Here is a 10,993-nt window from a genome sequence, read left to right on the forward strand (position 1 = left end):
AGATGGTGACTGCAGCCATGAAATTAAAAGACGCTTGCTTCTTGGAAGGAAAGCTATGACCAACTTAGACAGCATATTAAAAAGCAAAGACATTACTTTGCCAACAAAGGTCCATCTAGTCAAGGCTATGGTTTTTCCAGTGGTCATGTATGGATGTGAGAGTTGGACTGTGAAGAAGGCTGAGCGCCAAAGAATTGATGCTTTTGAACTGTGGTGTTGGAGAAGACTCTTGAACGTCCCTTGGACTGCAAGGAAATCCAACCAGTCCATTCTAAAGGAGATCAGTCCTGGGTGTTCTTTGGAAGGAATGATGCTGAAGCTGAAACTCCAATACTTTGGCCACCTGATGCGAAGAACTGACTCATTTGAAAAGACCCTGATGCTGGGAAAGATTGAGGGCAGGGGGAAAGGGGATGACAGAGGATGAAATGGTTGGATGGCGTCACAGAATCGATAGACATGAGTTTGGGTGGACTCTGGGAGTTGGTGATGGACAGGGAGGCCTGGCGTGCTGCGGTTCGTGGGGTCGCAAAGAGTCCGACATGACTGAGTGACTGAACTGAAGCTACAGAGAGGCCATTCCTGGCCAAGAGCACTGCATATGCAAAGCTTTGAGGTTGATACATGCATGGCACATATGGAGGGCTTGCAGGTGACCAGTAGGGCCAGAGCAAGAGTGACAAGCCATGAGGCTGGATAGTGGCAAACTAGATCCATAGACAACCCCTCCAACCCTACGAGGCTTGTTCTCTTTCAATTATATTTTGCATTGTCGTGTTGATGATATTTAAAAAAAATATTCTAAGTACATCCTGACACCTCTGGCCTGGCCCCTTAGGACTCAGCTTCAGTGCTGGCCCCTGCATTTGTGTGCACCAACCCACTGGCACAAAGAATTCTATTTTGGGCAGCAGTTTTTAATGTATGTTAACAGCCCAGATATACAGAAATGTAATTTGATTTTCCCATAACAGTCTTTCAGCCAAGTTCATGAATGCTCTTTTCAGCTAATGGCAGAAGACTTTTGATCTTGCCATTTCAAGGCAACTCGACCATTTCTGGATAAAACATATCTTCTTTGGGTTAAGTGTTATAATCCTCAGATTCTCCCTCACCTATCCTTCACCCACATGGCTCCAGGGCTTCTGACAAGCCTCTCCAACCTACCCACAGTCAGGTTTGGATGCTGGCTGCTGGCTTCTGTGGTTCTAGTCTCCGGATCCTCACACCTGTATCATCCTTCCCTCTCCTCAGACCCTCTAAGCCCTGCTCAGCTCCTGTGGGGACTCAGGCTACCTGGTCCACCTTCTCTCCACCCTGTGAGGCTGCCCTCAGGGCATCTGGCCTGGACTTCTCCCCTCTGCTAGTTCCCTGCCTGGCACCCTGAGGAGCACAGAGCTCCTATGAAAGCTTGCCTCAGTCTACCTGGAAGACAGTGAGCAGTTGGGTCCCTTGTATGTGACTGGCCCAAAACTATCTCCTGTTTAGAGCCCAAATGGGGGTGGGGACAGGGGAGGAAGGGCCCCCTCATGCTCCACCAATCTTTTGCGATCTAGCTGCACCCCTTCAAAATACCCCCTGCAGCTCTCCCTTTTTTTCAGAGGTGGGAAAACACCTCCTTCATCACCACCTGTATGCATTCTCCTCTCCTCCATGGCAAATTTTTTTTAATGGCTGTACACTCAAAGTTCCCCAGGCTTTGTCTAATCAGACAAAATTTTTCTTGCTTCATAAAGCCTAACCTTGCAATGAAAGCCTGGCTTTTGAGACATTCAGCCCTTCAATTCCCTTTCTTGTTCTGGAGTCTATCCACTCTGCCCTGGAGGTGGTAAATCCCTCTGCTCTCTCATAGTTCTCTTGCTGAGCAAGCTGGCACACTCCTGCCCTTCCTCCACGGCCTTCCTTCTTGGTGAATGAATGAACAAAAGGCACTACAGGGACAGCAGAGTCCAAACCTAACACAGCCAGCCGCTACCTGGATCCACTGATCCTTCAGGAACATCTACGGCTGAGGTTCTGCTCCAAGCGGTCAGGAGGAGTTGGCCCTGACATGCGCACCTGCATCAAAGGTGTTCCTGTGCAAGGCTCTCACTGAGCACCAGGCTGCAGTTTTGAACTACAAAGGGAGGTGAAAAAACATTTTGCTTGTGTGTTTGTTTCCCTTGAACAAGGAACAGTAGTTGAGAGCTAGAGCTAGATTAAAAGTAGAAGTCGACATTCTTAAAAAATTATCAGTGTTGCAACTACTGAAGCCATGTGCCTACAGCCTCTGCTTTGCAGCAAGAGAAGTCACCACGGAGAGAAGCCCAAGCATCACAAGAAGAGTAGCCCCTGCTCACTGCAACTAGAGAAACCCCACATGAAACAAAGACCCAATGCAACCAAAAATAAGTAAATAATAATGAAAATTATCAGTTGGCCCATCCACAACCCTATCACCCTGCCTGGATCAATGCAAAGAAAAATGTCTGAGCCCAACACCAAAATAAAACTGGTTATTTCACGGAGAGGGTACTTAGGGTCAATCTTTATTTCCTTTTTTAAACAAACAAAAAAAAAGATCAGTGATGTTCATAAAAATAAGCAATTCATTACTTTAAAAAATTCTGAAAGTTGGAACAAGAAGATGCACTTAGAGTTTATTTATTCCCTCTTACAACAATATTTAGTGAGCACTGAGTATATGCTGGGAGCTGCACCAGGGGGATAGCAGTAAGCACAGTGCCTGCTCCCAGCTGCACCGGGCCTAGTGCGAGAGGCAGGCGGCAGAGAACACACCCATGAATGAGAAAATGCCACAGCGATGGGCACAGCACAGCAAACAATACTCAAAAGTATTAGCAAGATCTTGATGAATACATCTGCACACCCATGTTCATGGCACCATTCTCAACAGCCAAAGGTAGAAACAACCCAAGTGTCTATCAGCAGATGAATGGAAAAACAAAATGTGGTCTATGCATCCAACAGAACATCATTCAGCCTTAAAAACAGAAAGGAAATGCTGTCACATGTTACCCACAGATGAACCTAGAGGGCACTAGGTTAAATGAAATAAGCCAATCACTGAACGACAAATACTGTATGATTCCATTACAGGAGGTTCCTTCAGTTCAGTTCAGTCGCTCAGTCGTGTCCGACTCTTTGCAACCCCATGAATCGCAGCACGCCAGGCCTACCTATCCATCACCAACTCCTGGAATTTACCCAAACTCATATCCATCAAGTCAGTGATGCCATCCAGCCATCTCATCCTCTGTCATCCCCTTCTCCTCCTGCCCCCAATCCCTCCCAGCATCAGGGTCTTTTCCAACAAGTCAACTCTTCACATGAGGTGGCCAAAGTATTGGGGTTTCAGCTTTAGGAGTCAAATTCATAGAGACAGAAAAAAGAATGGTGGTTACCAGGGGCTGGGGGACAGGGGGATGGGGGGGTTACTGTTTAATGGATACAAAGTTTCAGTTTTGCAAGATGAAGAGTTCTGGAAATTGAACAACAGTGTGAATGTACTTAACACTACTGAATTGTACACTCAGAAATGGTTAAGATGGTACATTTCATGCTATGTGTATTTCACTGCTATTGCTGCTGCTGCTAAGTCACTTCAGTCGTGTCCGACTCTGCGCGACCCCATAGACGGCAGCCCACAAGGCTCCCCCGTCCCTGGGATTCTCCAGGCAAGAACACTGGAGTGGGCTGCCATTTCCTTCTCCAATGCATGAAAGTGAAAAGTGAAAGTGAAGTCGCTCAGTCGTGTCTGACTCCCAGCGACCCCATGGACTACAACCTACCAGGCTCCTCCGTCCATGAAATTTTCCAAGCAAGAGTACTGGAGTGGGGTGCCATTGCCTTCTCCGGTGTATTTCACTACAATTAAGAAGAAACACCAGTGCCCAGGTGTGATCAGTGCTGCTGACATGAACAGAGACTGGGCAGGAAATAATGAGGGACAGGGCCCTCAGGGAGGAGGGTAACTGAGGTGTGCAGGTGAGAGAGCTGGTGAGGGCAGAGTGGTCTAAGCAGAGTGTCTGGGGACGATCCAGATGGACTCAGGGTTAGAGTGACCTGGAGAGCAGGGGTGCACAGACCATGCCATGGGAGTCCCCAACAGGTCATGGCAAGACATGTACCCAAAGGCAAGGGAAGGTTCTGGAGGGCTTTGTCACAGAAACATTTATGAAGACCCTTCATCTTGCCAGATGGATGGGTTAGAGGGCAAGAATGGGGCCAGGAAGGCACTTAGGAGGCACTCATAGGAGCCCAGACTAGGGGGCAGGGGGTGCCCTGCACTCAGATGGTGGCAACATGATAGAGAAGACAAATTTGGAGGGATGTGGGTGATGGAATGAAAAGGACCAGCTGGTGGGCTGGCCATGGAGAATGATCCCAGAGTTCCCTCTAGAATCTATTAAAACCTGACCTCTGCAGCCTCCATGATTTCAGAACTCTTCAGTGTGTGATCTTGTTTGATTCTTGTACATCCATGGGAGGGCAGAATGGATTAAGAAACAGGATTCAGAGGGCTAAGGGACAGGGGTCTTTTCTCAGGTCTCCCAGTGTCTGATGCCCCAGCCCAGCCACCAAAGCTGTCTCAGGGTGTACACCCCACACCCTAACAGGTAAGAAGCTGCTCCTTTGGTCTCTTTCTCCTAAAACATAACAAGCAGCATCATAGCCAAACACTCAAAGGTTGTGCTCCGAGTTATACAAATTATCTCTATAGCTTTTGCATTATTTGTTACCTTCCTACTTTTGATCAGAGCAGGAAAGTAGGTTGGTTTGGCCTCTTCTGCTTGCCACAGAGCTATGGTATTTAGAATTTTGTGTTTTTCCAGGAAGCTATAAATAAATAGATATTTTTTATTTTTAAATTTCTTGTTGCTCATTAATTCTTATAAAATCTTCTCATTCCCCAAATTAGAGCTCCAACCCTTTACATAGTAACCCTATTCTTCTTCCTCAAGCTCTCAAAAAGACTGGCAATGACTTAGCAGTGAGCTACTGTGATTTTTTTTTTTTAAGAGTATGTTTTAGCACATCTGAGCTCTTAGACTGGAGAGATGATTCTGGTCCTAAGTCACAGCAAAACACCTGCAGAGGCCAGGTGGGGAATGCAATGAGCAAAGTGGTTCAGGTGTCTTAAGATAAATTCTTTCAACATAGAGGCTCCCACACATTATGCTCTCCATCATTTTCCCTTAAATATAGGGCCCTCTTGATCTGTCTTTCACATTTCCATTTTGAGAGAGAGAAGTTTTAGAATAATCCACTTCCTATCTACATGAAAAAGAATTTAGAATAATGATAGTAAAGATGAGCCAAGATCTCAGAAAAAAAGAATGGAGGCACAGACCAAGAAGATAGAAAGAACAAACAAACAGATGAACAATACAATAACTGGAATGAAAAACAAACTATAAGGAATCAATAGGATAAATGAGACAGAAGAACAGATAAGTGAGCAGAGGACAGAATGATGGAAATCACTGCCGTGGAGCAAAGAATGAAAAGAAATGAGGACAGTCTCAGAGACCTCTGAAATAATATTAAACACAGCAACATGTGCATTATAGGGGTCCTGGAAGTAGAAGAGAGAGAGAAAGGATCTGAGAAAATATGAGGAAATAACATCTGAAAATTACCCTAACATGGGAAAGGAAATAGTCACCCAAGTCCAGGAAGCACAGAGAAACCCAGCCAGGATAAACCCAAGGGGGAATATGCCAAGTCATACAGTAATCAAATTGACAAAAATTAAAGATAAAGAAAAAATATTGAAAGTGACAAGGGAAAAGCAACATTTAACATACAAGGGAATCCTCCTTTTATATATATAATATAAGCTGATTTTTCAGCAGGAACTCTTCAGGCCAGGAGGGATGGACAGGAAATATTGAAAGTGATGAAAGTGAGAAACTTGCAACCAAGAATACTTTACCCAGCAAAGCTCTCACTCAGACTTGACAGAGAAATAAAAAGCTTTAGAGACAAGCAAAAGCTGAAAGAATTCAGCACCACCAAACCAGTTTTACAACAAATGCTAAAGAAACTTCTCAAGGTGGAAAAGGCCACAAATTAGATATAGGAAAACTATGGATGAGAAAGCTCACCAATAAAAGCAAACATGAAGGTAGGAAATCATATACACAGAAATGTGATATCAAAAACCAGCAAACATGAGGAGAGTACCAAGGCAGGATATTGGAAATGCATTTGAAGTTAAAAGACTAACAAGTTAAAGCAATCCTTTTTATACATATACTGCTATATCAAAACCTTATGGTAACTGCAAAATGAAAATCTACAATAGATTTTGCTGCTGTTCAGTCACCAAGTCATGTCCAACTCTTTCCAATCCCCTTAACTGCAGCATGCCAGGCTTCCTTGTCCTTCACTATCTTCCAGAGTTTCTCAAACTCATGTCCATTGAGGTTGATCGTGATGCCGTCCAACCATAGACACACACACACACAAAAGGAAAAGAATCCAAACAAAGAACTAAAGTTAATTGTCAAATTGCAAGAAAACAAAAAAGGAAGAAAAAAGAGACCAACAAGATCAAATCCAAACCAATTTAAAGAATGGCTATAAAAACATACATATCAATAATTACCTTAAACATAAATGGAATAAATGCTCCAACCAAAAGGCATAGATTGGCTGAATGGATACAAAAACAAGACCCATAAATATGCTGTCTACAAGAGACCCACTTCAGATCTAGGGACACATACAGACTGAAAGTGGGGGGATGGAGAAAGCTATTCCATAAAGTGGAATTATTTTAGAGAAGACAGCCGTTAGGTACACAGGCTGGGCAGATGCCCTTGGCCTGGCCTTGCATATCCAGTCAATTCTTGTTACTCCCAGTCTTTTTGTTCTGGGAAGTCAGCATGATCCCAGCGACAATGGACCACTCCGGAGGGAGGGAATACAGGGTTAGGTCTCTTCAGGCCTCTGGTCACAACATTCCCATCACCCGATCAATATGTAACCTTGGTTTGTTTCCTATTGAAACATGCTGCAGGTAACACACCCTGTGGAAGCATGAACACTGCACTCAGGGCAATAGCACTGAGGCTCATGCCCGAAGGAAACTACTTTATATTGTCTGCCAGATCCGTCACGGCCTTCCTGTGATCAGGATCCCAAGACAGCGCCACAGCATCGCTCACGAGGGCCATAGTAAGCAGCCAAGTCACCGACAAAAAAGCACAAAGATACAAGGACACTGCACTAAACAGGCAGCAAAAAGGCTACTTGCTCACAGCAGGAGCTGGACCGGGAAGGCAGAGTGTCACCTGGTTCCCCTTCAGCTGGAGGACATGCTCGTCGGGTGAGCCACACGTGCCTCGGCCCTGTGCACACCCACAAACGGCCACAAAAGCTCCAGGAGATCGGGTTTTGGGCTCACGGACACACGTCAGCAAGCAGCAGCACTGCATACACCAGCGAAGAGTGAGGGTCAGCTGTCCTAAGGTGAGCCTGAAGGCCAATGAGGGCTGAGGTTTTTTCCTTCTTTACCCTTTTAAGATACAATTCACACACGGAAAAATTTACACTTGGTAAGCAGACAGCTTTATGGGGTTTATCTTTCCTTGTTTTCAAACTCTCCCTTCACTGAAATATAAGTTCTAGGAAAGTGGGGACTTCAGTCATCTTGATTATCTTCAATCCACTGCCTGAAACAGCGCCTAGACACAGCCGTGCTTGTTAAATGCATGCATGATTAAGTAGGGGAGCCATATGGTGCTGTCACCTGAGCTCCAGCCTCTCATCTGCAGTCATTTATTCTCCTGTGCACGCCCTCTCTCTCTCTCTCTCTGAGGTCTGTCCCAGTGCTGGCCACACAGTAGGACTCTCAAATACTATTTAATGAGCTAATACTGAAAGCAGCTATAATATTCACCATAGGTGAATGACTAACAAGTACTTTCTGAACGTGATTCTGTGAGAATAGGATCTGGAACTCTGATTTAGGCAAAAAAAAAAAAATCCAAGATTCCAGTATTTTTCAATTCCTTCCCCCTCCCCCGATCATAGCAGCAAAAAATATTCCAAGTCATGCATGATTCTTTGTAAGCAGTCATGCTTGCTCCCACATAACATGTCTCAGCAAGATAATGTCCAGTTCCGTTTTATTGACAAAGAAGCTAAACGGGGCACAGAAAGGTCTCCTCCCCTGCAAGGCCTCACGAATTCATAAGCAGAAAAGACAACATCCAACAGGATTTTTTTTTAAATGTGCTCCAAAAACAAATTTAGGAGACACATACTATGGCACATAAAATACAATGGTGACATAAAATAGAAACAGGAGGACCAAAAAATATACACGGAAAGCAAGAGAATGCACAAAACCACATTCCAGAGAGTATGACTTATTGGCTAAAGGTGCCCAGAAATTTGGCCCCTGAGGTGTCTTGAAACCATTGGAAGGAGGAAGGAGTGATCAGCTCTTGGATTCACTTCCTTCATTAATTTAGAAAATAAAAAGATTGTCCCCCCCAAAAACCTCTACTTTTCCAGCACAGAAACCATTCTCTGTTCTTTAAATGGTCCTCTGGCACCCCAGAGGATGCCCAATCTCTCCCAACTTCAGACCAGGCCCCCTCTGCCAGCACTGGCTGGGTTCGTGCAGCCCAGAGGGCTGAGAAACAGAAGCCTATTAAAAATGTCATTCCAATTATTTCCCATCCCTCTAAGGTTGTTTATAGGAAACATTATTGAGTTTAATAGCATTTTAAATGCCAAGCTCAGAGGGTGAAAGGTTAAAAGTGAAAACATGCTAATACACTAATGCAAAGGAGACCACTAAATTATGTAGGAAGGGCCACCACACACACACACACACACACACACACACACACACACACACACACACACACGGAGCTTCACTGAACTTTTAACTCAAACAGGGCGTCAAGCACAAAGGCAGTGACATTGAGAATACTTGTGTAGTCATAACAAAACCAAAGCTATTCCACATGCTGTGATCTATTAGGGGCACATGAATCTGAGCTCTCAGTTGCAACTAGACCAAGATGTCAGAAAAACGGCTGCCTCCAGCAACGTGTAGAGGACTTAGGCTCCAGTTCCCGTTCTTTTTTTTTTTTTTTTTTTTGGAGTGGGGAGTGCATCTGTGTGACCTCAGGCAAGGTATTTCACCTCTCTGGACCCCAGCCTTCTCATCCATGAACAGCAACAACAATAATGGTGGTGAATGTTATCAAGGGCTTACTCAGTGGCAGGCACAGTTCCAAGTGCTTTACAGAAATTATCTCATGTAATTTTCACGACAATTCTATGAGGCACACACTCATTTCCATTTTACAAATAAGCATAGAAAGGATCAGGCCAACTGAGGTGGTCAGAATGGATGTTCTCAAAAGTACCTTCAACTTCAAAAGGCTATCACTCCTGGTTCCACTTACTGTCAGCACCAAAAACACAGCCTTATGCCAAGAGCTTGCTAAGAGGTCTTGCCACAAGTTTAAAATATATCAAGTCTTCTGCCTCTTGTAAAGATGAGGTCAAGGGGTCATCCAACAGCAAGAAAACAAGGCCTCTAAAATTAACCTGCCAGCCTCAGACATTGGGCACACCACACCTGGGCTTCCCAGTGCCCCAGTCTGCTCTCTCACTGCAAGCCAATATCTGGGCACCAAAGATAAAAGAGATGTGAAGGCAGTCTCATGGATTTCACTGTAGGTAGTTGACCTTTGGTTTGGTTTATGGTTTAATTCCTGGCTATATCCACGCCCTGGCCCTTGGAAGGGGCTGTGTTGGAAGACCAGCCTCCAAGGACAAGATGGGGGAGGAGGCCCCGTGTTCACAGGCAGCCCTGTTCCAAACCACTCTGCCCAGTGACACTGCCTCTGCCACCTCGGGGCTGAAACGCAGAGTCCATGCAACCCACCCGTAACCCCCACGGCTGACAGGAGGGATGCCCAGGCTTTCCTCCTCAGGAGCACAGATAGAGCCAAGGGACCTGCCCCCTCTCCCAGCCCAGCTCTCAGGAAGTCAAATGACCTCCACTCAGAATTTCCCAAAATTGATTTTGCATCTTTCTGCCAAGGCACTGGATAGAAAAATGTCAGTCAGATAGAAGAACATTGAAAGTCATGCCCAATTGGTGAGGAAGGGTCTTTTGTTTTTTAAATAAAAGAGTCTTTTAGCCCTTCTGTCCTGGAGAGTTTGCCTCATGAGTCCGGCTGATCTACACACACCTTTTTATGTCCAGGCTTGATGGACATGGTTTACAGCCTCTGTGTCACTCAATAAAAGGCAGATACAGCTGAGACACAGATACTTTCCACGCCTGTTGTCTGAAATTCTCTCCCTGGATGAGCAGGCCTGGCGGGGAGGGCTGAGGACCTGCAGCCAGAGGTTCTGACAGCACCTTCTGTGCAGCTTTTAGCAACACCTGGAGATTGCTTTCTCACCTGAAAAACGGCCTTGATACAAGAGCTAGGCAAAGCTACTCAAACACACACAACCGATTCCCTACAAGCTCGTGTTCACCATGCTGAGAAGACTCACTATTAACCACAACTGCAGTTTTATGTTGGATTACAAAACGACACTGTGTACTTATGGGGGAAATCCATGATTGGAGTAACCACAGTAAGATGATAGTAATTGCTTTAGCACACTGATTGGCTCCAAGGTCTAAACTTTATACTGAGACCAAGAGAGAAATTTAGAGTTACTTACAGAGCTTTAAAAACCTTTGAAATGAAGCTTATATATATAGAGAGAGAACGACTGATCTGATCTGATCTGATCCAATCTGTATATATAGTCTTTCCTGGTGGCTCAGTGATAAAGAATCTGCCTGCCAACGTAAGACACACAGGTTCGATCCCTGGTGCCGAAAGATCCCACATGCTGCAGAGCAAGTAAGCCTGTGCCCACAACTGCTGAACCCGTGCTCCACAAGAGAAGCCACTGCAGTGACAAACCCGCGCACCGCAGCTAGAAAAGAGCAGTG

Source organism: Bos indicus, chromosome 15, assembly GCF_029378745.1.
Source record: "Bos indicus isolate NIAB-ARS_2022 breed Sahiwal x Tharparkar chromosome 15, NIAB-ARS_B.indTharparkar_mat_pri_1.0, whole genome shotgun sequence".
In the NCBI taxonomy this organism is placed as follows: Eukaryota; Metazoa; Chordata; class Mammalia; order Artiodactyla; family Bovidae; genus Bos; species Bos indicus.